Raw genomic sequence first — 14259 nt, forward strand, 5'->3', positions numbered from 1 at the left:
TTTAGTATCAATATTGCAGCTATGTTATAAAGTTTATAAGTCATAGCTTTTTAGTGCAGACATATAGAACTAAGAACAGTATCGTAATTGTGCGAAGGGGCCGTTAAGTAGGCTCACTACAGTGAAATGCCTATGCATGAGCCTCAATTAAACTCTGCGGGGCAAGGGAAGTATCCTCTGCTGCTAGGCCAAGGTTCTTGATGCTTTATTCCATTTGCATTGGCTTATGTGACTCAGGTGACATGACTGCTTCCAGTGGGTGTGTATGAAATGTACATTTCTGTAAATAGCAGTTATGTGACTACATTGCAAATACACTGAATTCTGGCCCTTTTTACAATGAGGAAAAGGTGAATGAGCAACAGTCTGTTCACCATTGATTTATAAGGAGTGATTTCCTACATCTGTACTCCCAACTCCAGTGGATTTAATTTACCAAATTTCCTGGAAATCATATACATTGACCTTGAAAGGACATACTTTTTCTTTCTTACTTTCCTGAAATGGAGAACAATCACTCACCCCCATCCCTTTGAATTTAATGCACATTCACCTAAGGCAGCCTACGGGTTGCTTGCTAAAGAGTTGGAAAGATTGAGGTGTCTTTACTCAGCATCATTCTCTGGGAAAACAGAATTCTAGTATTTTTGCTTCTAGAGTTTGTACACTAGACAATGAAATGCAAAAGCTGAATGAAGATAAATGCTCTATTTGTACTGAAGCTATGTGAAAATGTAAAGTTTTTAATCACTGAAAAGGCCTACCATGTCATCTCCTTCTTTTCCTTGCAAACACAGGGTTACTCCCCCTGGTATAATCTTTATTTTTTTTTCCCTGTCCAGACCAGACTTAAATGATGCCAGATGTTGGCTGTCCAGCAGTATTTTGCTCATTTCTCAGCTGGAAAATCAGTTTTCTCTTTTTCCATTTTATGAAAACTCCCCATTTATTTCTAAAACAAAGAGTGAAACCAAACTTAACAAATTATTACCTTCAGCAAATCATGAATTAATGTGAACTCTGCTCTGCACCAATTATTAGAGGTATTTGTTCATGAGCACTTAGGCCAGTGCACTACACTGCACTCAGTTTTCCCCAACCTGGTCATGTAAAAGCTTCAAGAATGTCAAAAACCTCAAAATATTAAAATATTTTATATAAAAACCATTATGTATATGCTTTAGTCATATAGATTTTATTTTGTGTAAATCAAACTGGCGAAATGTGTGGTCTGAATATTTCCACATCTAATAGCTGTTCCTGAAGGGCGAGCCCTGCAACCAGTACTCCTCCTTTATCTGTCCGTAAGAAGGCGCTTAGTTGGGCACAGGAGCCCTGGAACAAAGCAGGGAGTCTTCACAAACGTCAGTTGGACCCCAGATTTAGGGAAGTATCAGTCATCAATACGACTGTGAATCTAATTAAGTATTTATTTGGAAAATACACACTTTCTACCTTGAGGACCCAGCATACATCCTTGCAGGAACCAAGCAAATGACAGTATAATTTTTCAGGAAACAGACTAAGGTTGTGTTTAAGAGCATGAGTTTTAGGGGAAATTAGAATTGCCCAAGAGTCTCAAGGAAGTACATGAAGGAGATCTGGTTTAAACCGGGAGAGCTTTTGAATACTGTGAGGTAAACATAGCAGTGGTTAACTGGACGTTGGCTACATGTATTTGCTAGGTCTGCCATAACAAAATACTACAGACTGAATGGCTTAAGTCGCAGGTATTTATTTCCTCAGTTTGGAATCTAAAAGGCCAAGACCGAGTTGCTGGTAGGTTTGGTTTCTCCCCAGGCCTCTCTCCTTCATGTGCAGGTGCTGCGCCCTCCCTCTGTGTATCTTTCTCTGTATTCCCAATATGCCCTTTTCATATTGAACCAGGGCCCACCCTAAAGGCCTCAGTTTTAACGTAATCACCTCTTTAAAGACCCCATCTCTAAGCACAGTCCCATTCTGAGTCAGTAGGAGTTAGGACTTCAACATACGAATTTTCAGAGAGCACAATTAAACCTATGGCAAGGACCACAGACGTGGAAGAAGATCAGACGTCCCAGTAGATGCCAGCACAGGTAGGGATAACTGTGGAGAGACAGATGCCTCCTCTGACCAGATGTGCTTGTACGTCTCAGGTACCGGCAGGAGAAACCCTCTCTCTGGTACCAGCAGGAGAAACCCGCAGCTGACTAAGGTTGCTCCGAATTCACCGACTGGCTTCTGGCACCTGAAAACACAGCCATGAAGTACAGTTATAAGAAAATGAAAAGGTAGCTGTTCTCTGCTCTCCATCTACAATCTGAGGTTATGCTTGCTACACAGAGACTGTCTACAGTGCTTGACTGGGTCAGGGCACCGGGCTGCAAATCACTGCAAGAGATTTAGGCTAAGTGAGGAAAAGCTATTTATTGAACGCTTCAGGAAATTTGCAGAATGAATGGAAGACTGCCCAGAGCAGGTGTAAGAACGACAGGAATCCAGAAGCTGCAGAAAGACTAGAAGCAGGGATCAGGAAGGAAACCGGCCCGGACAGGAGGCTGAGCGCCTAAGGCAGTGAGTGCCACCAGCGGAATGGTGAACTTGTGGCCGTTCTGTTAATTCTTGCATCGCTTGCTCTAGATGTGAAGGCATGCGCTTATTTCCTGAGGGATTCTGGAACAAGGAGAGGAAGGTCTTGGTCCTTGACTTTGTATGCAAGGCGGTGCTTTCAAGTTTTCCTCCATTTTCTCTATAGGCAATGGGGCGACCATCATTGCTCAATGAGACAGAGAGGCACCATTGAAAAGAAAGAGCAGGACCTGGGAAAACACCATGGGCAACACCTGTTGCTCTGAACAGAAAAAGCCCCTAGTCGGGCAGGTGTTGCAGCTTTTCTCATAATTATTGTATGCATAGTCCAAATGAATAGTGCAGACTGAAAATGTCCTAGGCAAGGAGGGGAAGGAAACGCTGGTGGAGCCTGGAATAACTGGATAGAGGTTAACAGAGGATGTCAGGAGTGGGGGGACCTTGAAGCATGGTAGGAGCTGAGTAACTGGAAAATGAGGTGGGCATGATCCAGGGAGATGGGGAGTGTGGGCGTGTGGAGACGGGCAGGGGACGGGTCTGCAGAGTGGAGGTGGGCGCTGGAAGGGGCTGCGGGCTCCTCATCCGGCACGGTGACAAATCAGCTGGGAGCTCTCCACGGGGAGCTGCCTTTGGAAACCCGCGTGTTCCGCAAGGAGAGTTTTGATTTATTGGTTTAAGGGAAGCCAGTGCAGACTCCTGAGCATCCATGTCCCTGTGGCCCAACATCCCGTTCGTTTGAAGTTTAAGGTCAGAACTGCAGAGGCTGCTCAGAGCCCTGAGAACCTCGAATGTCATTAGTTTTCCTTTTAGCTACTGTTAAGAGGCTCCCTTGTACCTAGTATTTCTTTGTCTTTGGAAATCTTATTTATTATTCCCTTTGTTTCCTATTTTCCTTCCAATTTAAACAAAAATAAAAAATCTATTTTTCCCCACATTTAAAATGATTTGAAAAAAATGTTTTGTTCCATTATATCGTGGAAAACAAACTCATTTTGATATTTTCCTAATGCAAACTAGTTTTAGTTCAGAGTTGGAAAATATCTTTGCTACCAAACAGAGTCAGTAGCAGCATGAGCAAGTTACCCGCAACACCTTTGGTTGCCCTAAGGTTTGAACAAACACTAATTTGTGAATCCACTTTGGATGTAAGTGTATTTAAGTACAACTTCCTTATTTCAGCTTTAAAATAAGCATTTATTTTCTCACCTGCCTTACTTTACGAAACAGTTTTTTACAGCTTATCTTTCTTTAAAATCTTTGATATATTTGGCTGATTTTGTTCTAGGTGAGGATCAATATGGATCTATGAACTTTTAAAAAAGGGAGAGAGATGGGGACTTAAAACAACAAAAACATCACTCTTCAGTGGCTGCCACAACTCCTGCCTCTGCTTCCCCATCCACTGCCAGGGACAGGAAACCTCAGTGCAGTACTGACTGAGGCGCTGGGCAGGTGTGAAAGGCACAGTGGGAACGCTGGGACAGATGGCGTGGGGAAGGGCTGGAATGAACCGTGCCTCCAGTGAAGAGAGCACTGCTGCACACCTGCCCCTCTGCAGTGTGACGTTGCTGTTGTGATGTTGCTGTTCCTACAACCAGGAGGTGAGGCATGTTCTTCAGCTCCTTGATACTAGGCAGACCTTTCGATATGCTGAGACCAGTAGCATGTGGTAGAAGGGCCATGTGGAGAAGAGTAAGGTGCCTCAAACAACCGACAGCACAGACTGCCAGAGGAGCGAGTGAAGCCTGCCCGGACCCTCTACTTACTGCAAGCCATCAGGTCACTGCAGCTGCACGTGTGAACCCAAGTTAGACCAGCAGGACTGCCCGGATTGCCAGTGCATACAATTATGGGAAAGAACCAATGGTTGCTGTTTTATGCCACAATTTTGGAGGACTTCATCACAAGAAAAATAAATAAGTGACACAGGTGTTCAAGGCTGCAGTGAGCTATGATTGCACCACGGCTTTCCAACCTGGGTGACAGAGTAAGAGACCCTGTCTCAAAAAAATAAAATAAATAACTGACATATGCTTATTTTTTAAATGATTTTCTTTTGACTTAATTCTTCAGTTCAGCTTGCTTATGTGGATAATATCAAAATGAATCACTTTAATTTTCTACTATGGATTATAGTTAAGAGCTTGTCAAAGATAGACCAGATGCCCCTCCAAACAGCAGCATCTATTCAGGTCATGGAACCTACATGGGCAATTGAGATCCATTGTCTGGTCCCAGGTTTTCTATGTCAGGTTACAGGACTGATTCACGACATTCAATCTCACAAAACATTAACGTTCTATTTGGAATGGTCCATTTCTTAAAAATTAAAGTAATACTGCAGTGTAGGTAAGATTTTTCATCTCTGTTCAGCAGAAAACCCTGACCTATGTTGGTAACCTAAGTGAAAAGTGAAGATATTTTGAGATATAAATGATAATTTGGATGGTGTTATACTATCCCTGGATCCTGCTGCATCTTACCAGTGATGAACAATGGAACCTGATAGTGCATCCGAGCAGACAGGACCTCTCCGACACTGCACAGTGTCAGCGGTGCAATGAGAGGCTCCAGGCCAGGTGCAGTGGCTCACACCTGTAATCTCAGCAGTTTGGAAGGCTGAGGTGGGTAGATCTCTTTAGGCCACAAGTTTGAGACTGGCATGGCCAACATGGTGAAACCCCGTCTCTACTAAAAATACAAAAATTAGCCCAGTGTAGTGGCACAAGACTGTAGTCCTAGTGGCTCAGGAAGCTGAGGCACAAGAATCGCTTGAACCCAGAAGGCAGAATTTACAGTGAGCCGAGATCATGCCACTGCACTCCAGCCTGGGCAACAGAGTAAGACTCCATTAAAAAAAAAAAAAAAAAAAAAAAAAAGACTCTAGTGCTGGAATTCTAATTTCTAAGACTCCGTATGGAAATACGTGTTTAGAGACACCAACATTATGCCACGCTGACATCACTGCATTGTGATGCGTTTTTCCTGACTGCACACTTGATGGAGATTTGAGGAAACTCGCTGGCAGCACATTTATCAACATACATATTTTTCCTTAGGTTAGTGCTTTACCGATCTTACCCCCAAATTGTGGCGAATCACTCTATCCCTACTGTGTCTCCAGTGAAGTGCAGACATCCCTCAGCCATTTTTGTATCTTTGGCACATCTTTAAAGTTGATATAATTATTTACATTCTTTCTGATTGCATGAAAACCAAGGCCTTATTTGTTATATTAAGAGTTCAATTTCCTTAATAGTAATACTTTGGCACATCATCTTCTTATAAAAATATAGCTACAATATCATTTTAAAAGAGATGTGACTTAGAAAGATTCTGCTCTACTGATTTTATAGCTCTCTGGTGCAATACATAATTACTGGGTAGCTTCACTCCGGTGGGAAAATGGTGCTTCAAATACTACATTAAGTATTTTTCCTCACAATGAATGCATTGTTTACTTTTGCAAATTTTCAGATTTATATACTTCTCCCTCTTCTATTCCGATCAATAAGGCCCTTCCAGCAACTCTCCTCCCACTCCCTTTACCAAAACAAACACAAAGAAATAAAATAATCAGTCAAAAGGAGGCAGGCCTGAGGGTACTTTGTCAATATTGTTATCACCTGGAGTATTAGTAAACTGCCTCAACGGTATGTGAGATTTCTTTCAAACCTCATGTGGAGCTCATGTAACCAGTATGGAAAACAATGCCTTCTGATGACTTTTTCATCTTTGTGTTTTTAAGTGGGACATGTAATTATATCACAAAAATGAGAATGGAAACAAAATTAAAGTTTTATTACATCATATTTTCATCATTCTAGTCATAATATTTAATTTTCTATCCCCTATGGCATGCATAATAACTAAGGAAATATGCCCCATTTAAAGGATTGAAGCCAGTATTATCCATCATTTGAGGGGAATTTCCAGCCAAAATGTTTGATTGGCACTTGTGAGGACAGTGACCCTGCAACTGGGTCACTAGTTAATTCCTCTGGATACTTGTTTGGGTCAGAATGAGCTCAAGTGAGTACCAGGCACAAAGCCTTCGCTTTCTGTCTCAACCCAACAATGACCTGTCCAGAAGATGTGATTTGCCATCAGCCCGTCCCCAAGTATCCCACCTATTCACTGAGCCAGCAGGTCATCTCCTGTTCAGCAGTTCAAAATCACTTCCAATTCAACTGACACACATGAAGTCCATCAATGTCCATTAGCCCAGGACAAGCGTGTCGGTCACAGCAGCTGTCAGTCTAGGCCAAAGTGGTCCTGTCAGGGCCATTGTTATTTTTGTCCTGAAGTTAGTTATGAAAGTTACAGTCATGGCAGGTTTTAATTCTTTGTGTCAACAAAGACAATGGACAGTCACTCAAACTCAATAACTCTGTATTTTAAAAGCTGTAAGAAAAGCACATGTGATAAGCTTATCAATATTTCTGATGTATTATTCAGCTACTTTGGTCCTTGTGTATCTTTGACTAGGGGTCAGCTTTTAGATTAGGTGGATTAGATTGACTAGGGTTTTTGAAAATTGTTACTTATATTTAGATATCTCTACACTGGACACACAGTTGTTTGGAGAAATGAGTCTGATACCCATGATGAAAGCAGAAACAGGGCGTAACATTTTTGTTCTGTTTCTTTGATCTTTTTATGAACAAGAATGTTACGCCATCTCTATTTTTTTTGGAGATAAATGGGTGGATGAAAATAACACCAGCATGTATTGCTAACACTCATTTGTAATGATCACATATAATGCCTGGTTGATTACTTTTTAAACGTCTTTGCATATTATAAGCCCCTAATGAGCCTGTGGCCCATGTGGACGCAGAGGCCCATTCAGTGTGTCGTTATGCCTCCAATAATACAACTAACATGAGTAGTAATGAGAGGAATACATAGATAACTCCCATCCATTGAGTTCTTACGTTGCTCTCGGCATAACGCTAAACACTTGCCATATGTATCTTATTCAACCCTTAAAATCAGTCCATGAGGTAGCAATTATTTGTGTTTTTACAGACAGTGGAATAGAAGTGTATATGCTTACGCTCATATTTTGCTAAAAGAAAAGGTTTTCTCCTTTTTTTAAGTGCATTTGCAAGGCAGCTCTTTGAAACAAGGCACATGCATTCTATTTTCTCTGTTATTAGTAGCAGCAGCAACGGCTGCAACAGCAGTAGCACTAGTAGCAGTTTGCTGTTTATAATCTCCCTTCTCAATTCAACTGTTTGCATTTTGAGTCCTCTTGCTCATATTTGTGTTGTTAACACTCATGGGCACCTCTCAGGTGTCAGCAATACAATGTCGAGGGATAAGTGGGGAGAATTGTTGTGATCTTGCACCTTGTCCCTAGAGGATCACTTCTCTGTAAGAGGGATGTCTAATTCAGGACTCCCCAAATGAGAAATCAGTATGTGTGGAAATACTATAAAGAGGTTTCACTGTAGCGTACGTTGTAATAATTTACAACATTTGCTCCGATGCATACCCTACATGGTAGGGCAATTACACAGGTAATAAACCTCGTATCTGAAAACACAGAGCACATAATACCCAGCCTTTTCATGCACACTTGATTTCTCCTGATTTATTAATAACTTTCTCATATTTAAGTGATTTTCCTTATTACGCATTGCTTTGTATCTCACTGTGGCATGGCCTTAGCTCAACAGTTGCTAAAATTCTCCCACAAGACTTATTAACTCGACATTTGCTTAGAAGACATGTTCTGCCTTGTGGCTAATGATATAGTTGCACAGTAAGAAAGAAGGATGAAAGCAGAAACACACGACAGGACATTGAGAAGCGGATAAACAACAAATAAAAATGTAGGGAAACAAAAACCAATTCATTCTCTTGTTTTGCAAAGAGTTTTAAGCATGCCATGACATTTTGAAAGTAGAAAACATCCCTACAAAGCTGTATCAAACACCATCCTAATCCCAACACCACAGTTCTTCAAGTGGCAGGTGATAAATTCTAACAGAACATTAACATTTGGTAAAATGGTACTTAAAATACAAATGATAAAGGAACCGAAGCCCCTGGCAGTCTCAGTTTATAAACCGACTTGTTTACCTTTATAGTTTAATCACATGATAGTGTTATCACCAAAGAATGTAAGTTCTCATCTTCATTTCACATTCACTCTGTTTTTAATGATTGTGTTTTTTCATAGAAGCTTCTTCACTGGGAGAAAGTAAAATGCCATAGAGACCAAATAACTGTGGCAATGGTCGCATATGACACTGAATAAATGCTAAATGTGGACTTGTTTTTGCTGCTAAATAATTTGATTTGTTCCTGTTTGTTCTATTTAATTACTGAGGCAGTGACATACCCAGATATGTTTTTCATAATTAACCTGATGGCAAAAGTGAAAGTGAATCTGTTTCTACAAGTGCTGATAAAAACAGATAGGACTTTTAAAGATTTGAGTAGTTTGAGTCCCAGTGGTTCATTAAACTCTCTTTGTGAATGGAATAAGTATTATTTATCATTCCCAAGCATCTAATACTTACAATTTGTTAACTCTCCTTACTTTAACTTACATATATTAATTCTAATTCCCAAGAGAACATTTTAGGAACAGATGCTATTATTCCCCTTCTTTGGGAGAAGAAACACAGGGCCAGAATAGTTCAGTGACTTGCCCAGAACCTCAATAAAATAAATATTATAACTTCAGATTTGAACCCAAGTCTTTCTATGGCTAAAGACCATTCTCTTTCCAATACATCATTCTACCTCCTAGTTTATGTAAATTGGAGCAACCAAGTCTGTTTCAACTTGTTTCTAATTTGTGAGTAAGCTCTTCAATATGTTCTAAAACAATTAGCCACTATCCATAAATAATCACAGTTGGAATAGATAATTAAACAAACAAAAAGTCTCGTTTCTCTCATTGCAGGTGTGAACAAGGTCCATCAAATGTGTAACTTACTTCTCCAAACTCTACAGATATCTCACAATATCATGTGAGTTGTGCATGGCTGACTATTTCCATCTCAGAGTTTCCAGTACTTACTTCTGGTTACAAGAAAATGGCTGGTCATCCGAAAGCTCAAACTAGACAACTTCAGTTTTTCATGTACTGGGATATAGTGTGTAATTAAAACTCTCCAGCCAAACTAAGCATAAATATAACAGACTAATATACACCAAAGAAACTTCCTCCTGGCACACCTTATAGAAACTCCATTGTCATTAAAATCAGCACTGGACAAAATAAGTAATATTGCACATGTAACCATAAGTCTGTGTGCAGTTTAGACAACAGCTTCTCCTTGTGTCATTCAAATAGGTTTTTCATATGTAGTCAGTAAAGGTTACAGTAGTGTAGCTTTCAAGTGGGATGTTACTCTTTAAAGATTTATCGACCGCGCAGAGGCTCACGCCTGTCATCCCAGCACTCGGAGGCCGAGGTGGGTGGATCACCTGAGATCAGGAGTTCGAGACCAGGCTGACCAACATGGTGAAACCCTGTCTCTACTAAAATACAAACATTTGCTGGGCGTAGTGCCGGGTGCCTGTAATCTCAGGTACTTGGGAGGCTGAGGCAGGAGAATCGCTTGAACCAGGAGGTGGAAGTTGCAGTGAGCCAAGATCGCACCACTGCTCTCCAGTCTGGGCAACAAGAAAGAAACTCCATCAAAAAAAAAAAAAAAAAGAAAGAAAGAAAGAAAAAGAAAAAGAAAGATTATTTCTGTTTCTGGATAGACAAAAAAATTGTAGTGAAAAAATTCAATAAGAATTATTGCCCACAATTAGCAATTTTTTAGTGCCCAGTTTAATGACACTGTTCCTAGCCCCACCAAAATGAGAAGACATTTGTTATGTAGAACGACATTACTGTCCCCTTCAAGGAAGAACAGGGCTGGCCGGTGGAGGGTGGTGACATTACAATTCATCGGGAAAAGTTTTCAATTAAATGATTGTTAAGGCTCTTTCCAAGTCCCAAATTCTACACTTTTATTATTTTAGGAGTAAAAGCCTATTTGTTTATCAAGAGACCTTAGGAAAACATTTGTCTAAGGTGTGCTATCACTGAGTGGGGCTAATGGGATGGACGGGAGAAATAAGCCCCTGGCCAGGAGGCTGGAGCTCCATAGTCCTGCATTAGCCAGGAATGGAGGATTAAGCTAGTTGGAATAATTTGAGTTCTTTGTTTCTCAATGCTTCTTTTTAACTTGTAAAATGGGAGTTGGAAAACTGACTCCAGGGAACTGGCAAAAAATAAAATAAAAGAATTGGTTGGCACAGGTGAGTGTATACGTGGATGGCAGTGTCGACGGCTAACAGATACTGTAACTGTGTCAGAGCACTCTGTGGCTGTCATGAAGCAAGCCTATCTGGATTGGAAGGCTGTCCACCCGAGACCCTGACCGCACTCTCACACTCACCATCCCAAGCAAGACTGTTGACTAGTTTGAGCTGTAGATGCCTCATGTGTAAATAAGGGTGTGGGAGAGATGCCTGCAGAGGTTATTCTCTTTTTGACCTCTGAAAACACTTGTGCTCTCTGACAGAAGAGTTGGAACTTAAGTTTCAGAGAGATGGAAGCAAAGTGACACCAAAAATATCCTAAAATTGAACCAGAATAATGGGAAGCCTCCAGAAACAAAGGTATGTTTTACTTTTCATTCTTCAACATATTTTCTCATCTTAAAGCTCTTTATAAAGTTGTCTTTTCTACTTCAGAGTGGGGAAGTAATCATCTTTTTCTTAGAAACTTTGTCAGCTGAGTTTTCATACACTTTCAAAATTGAGAGGATAGATGTTTTGAGTTTATATTTTAGTACTGATTGATACTTGGTTTGTTGAGTAAAGTGGTTGAGAAAAAAAGGTTTTTTTTTATAAGAAGGAGTTTAAAAGTGGCTTAGCATTTTAGAAAAGTGGTTGTCAGATACAGAAAACCAGACTCACATGTCTTAAACAGTGAATGGAGTTTACTGACTCACAAATGAGAAAGTCGAAGGACAGACTGGTCTTTAGTCAAAGTGTGAGTGGATTTCTGTCCCCATTTTTGGGGGGATTTCTTTGTGTCTCCATCGATTGATTGCCTGGCCTCTTTAGCTTCAAAATGCTTTCCTTGTGGTCATATGATTACTGTCAACTTCTTTTCCATACCCACTATAAGAAAGGTGACCACCGTCCTCCACTGTTGAACAGATGTCCTGGTTTTGCTTTCACTGGACCATCTGGAGAGGTCCAGATTGAACTAATCTGTAGCCACAGCAATGCCTGGTATTGGTTTAGGAGTGAGGTAGATGGAACAATGATGAAACAATCTTAATGACAAAACAGCATAATCAGAAAGCAGGGTATACCCTTGGATCTGAGGATGAAGCAAATCCCACCCAAACTTTCTAGTTACTACATTATGAAGTGGAGAATAGTGGAGAACGCTGGTTGGTAAGATTACCCCAGTAACCACTCCAGAGTTCCGCCACCACAGTCAATGTTATCAATAGAAGTCAGCTGGACTCCATGCCTTCATCAAATTACCATGGTAGAAAGAATTTAAAGACAACTAGTCTCACCTTCATACCTTACTAATGATTAAATTAAAGGTCCAAAGGTTTAGATAGTTTGACCAAGAGAAAGTAGCAGATCTGGAAGTGGCTCCACCTCACTGACACTGGTGCAATCAGCTTTCTACTAGATGCCACTCATTTATTTATTCACTCATTATGCAGTGAGCATTGCTGTCTCCAGCATGCTCCTGAAAGGTGTCTGCCTTCAGAGCCCACTTCAAAGGCCACCTTCTCCAATGAGAATTTTTCAGTCTTTTAGTTAAAATTATCTCTCAATATTATGCACGATCGTAGCATTTGGTGCCTCTTTCAGTTCCCTTCTACTTCTTCTTATGAATGTTTTTCTTTATCTCTCCCACTGGAATGAGAGTTCCTTGAGCAAAAAGGCTGTGTCCTCTGCATCTGTCTATCCTTCTGAGAGCTGCCCACAATTTCAGACATGGTCTGCATATTAACATTTGAATACATGCGTAAATGAATATATAATTTTTGGCAATGTTTTGGCTCAGGAAATGGTGACTGGAGAATTTATTAGTGGTAGACAGTCTGTCTTTTTCTTGACCCACAGCATTATGTTAATGTCTCCTTCATAGCTGGAATTGAACCAGACTTGCTTTTGTTGACCCAGCATTTGGACTCAGGCAAATGCTGACGCGGATGAAGTTTGCCTTTGTTCCTTCTGCACCGTCCTTTCCAGCATCACTTTCTCCTGAAGGTCCCGTGTGCGTAGACAGCAGTGTCACAGGTAACTTTCCCCAGCCCTAACGAGATGTAAATTACTCTGTTCTATTCCAACAGACTCTTCTAGGAATCATTTGAGATAAATATATTCTAACTTTACGTTCCTAACACTCTCAGAGGTATCTGATTTTTATAGGCGCTTTGGAGGTAGAAGCTTTAAGACATCTAAATTAAATTTTGAGTTTTAAATAGCATGATATGGTCACGGTGTGACCTTTAAACTCTAGATGGTCTTCTTTTTCCTTTCTCTACATAATTTTTGTTTCTACTTGCCCATCCATAAGGCCAGCCCAGCCTTTATCACGTGATGGTTCATCTCACAGTATCCCCTGGAATTACATCATAGTGGGGAAGGAGCGGGCATTGAGCGGACATAGCAAACTTTCCTACCAAGAAGTACACCTAATTGGACCTACTGGGACTCCAGTCTTCCTTGGAAAATGCAAAAGTGATGTTATATTTGTTATGAGAGAAGCTGAAATTACCTGCAACACAAGTGTCACTGCCTCAGAGTCACAGCAGAGATGCCGCAGATGCTGTTATGCAGGACAGAATCTATGTTTATTCAAAGGCCACACATTTCTGGGGACTGAATCTGCCGAGAGAGAGATCTTGAAACATATTGAGATGGGTCCCTTCTGTCTGTCAATAGTACATTATGACCGATTTGGATAGGGGAGTAAATCTTCAATTGCAAATGAGATAGCTAAAACTTGTAGTTTATCTTTGCTGTCTTATTACCACATATCAATAAGAGTACCTTTCAAGTGAAATGAGAATGGTCTCCAAGAGCAATTTTCACCACACCATTAGAATTTGTGTATATGAAATAAGAGTAAATTATTTCATGGACAGTCCACTTGTAGGAAAAAAAAAATGACTGATTTTTTTAAAACTCTACCCTTGCCTTAGATTATTTGTTACTTTCCTTTAGTTTATGCTGCATTTTTTTTTTTCCAGAAAAAAAGTATGGATTGACTCCTTAATATGTCTCCAAACAGCACAGGCTTGGACATAACAATAAGACCAGGAAATACAAATGGACTGTTAAAAGGAGTATTTACAGTGGAAACACAATAAAAAGTGTGGACTCAAGCTGTGTTTATATTCCTATGTTTTCAGGACTTTTGACATTTATAACCCTTTTGGCTTTAAAATTCAATTTTCATACTTCATCTAAGTGATAAGGTGTATTTCTTTTGACAAGGTCTAAGAAAAATAATCTTTTCAGTTATTTTGAGTTATGAAAAAAATGGGTGAACCAATAACTAACATGATTGAACACAAGCATTTCAAATGTGGCATGTGGCTAAGCCTCCAAAGCAGTCCCTGCATTTAAAGGAATATATACAAAGAGGTGCACAAAATGCTTCTTCTAAGAGCCTTGCTGGCATTTCCTGAA

The 14259-nt window shown here is 40.3% G+C and overlaps 1 long non-coding RNA gene across 1 annotated transcript; it reads left to right on the forward strand.

The window, feature by feature from the left end:
- The first annotated feature begins 9414 nt into the window (after positions 1 to 9414).
- On the forward strand, positions 9415 to 13946 carry LOC105466525 (uncharacterized). The gene is made up of 4 exons (XR_978234.2): positions 9415 to 9557; positions 11109 to 11205; positions 12710 to 12861; positions 13818 to 13946. It is a non-coding gene; the product is annotated as an uncharacterized lncRNA (long non-coding RNA).
- The last annotated feature ends 313 nt before the right edge of the window (positions 13947 to 14259 follow it).

The sequence above is a fragment of the Macaca nemestrina genome, chromosome 3 (genome assembly GCF_043159975.1).
Source record: "Macaca nemestrina isolate mMacNem1 chromosome 3, mMacNem.hap1, whole genome shotgun sequence".
Classification (NCBI taxonomy): domain Eukaryota; kingdom Metazoa; phylum Chordata; class Mammalia; order Primates; family Cercopithecidae; genus Macaca; species Macaca nemestrina.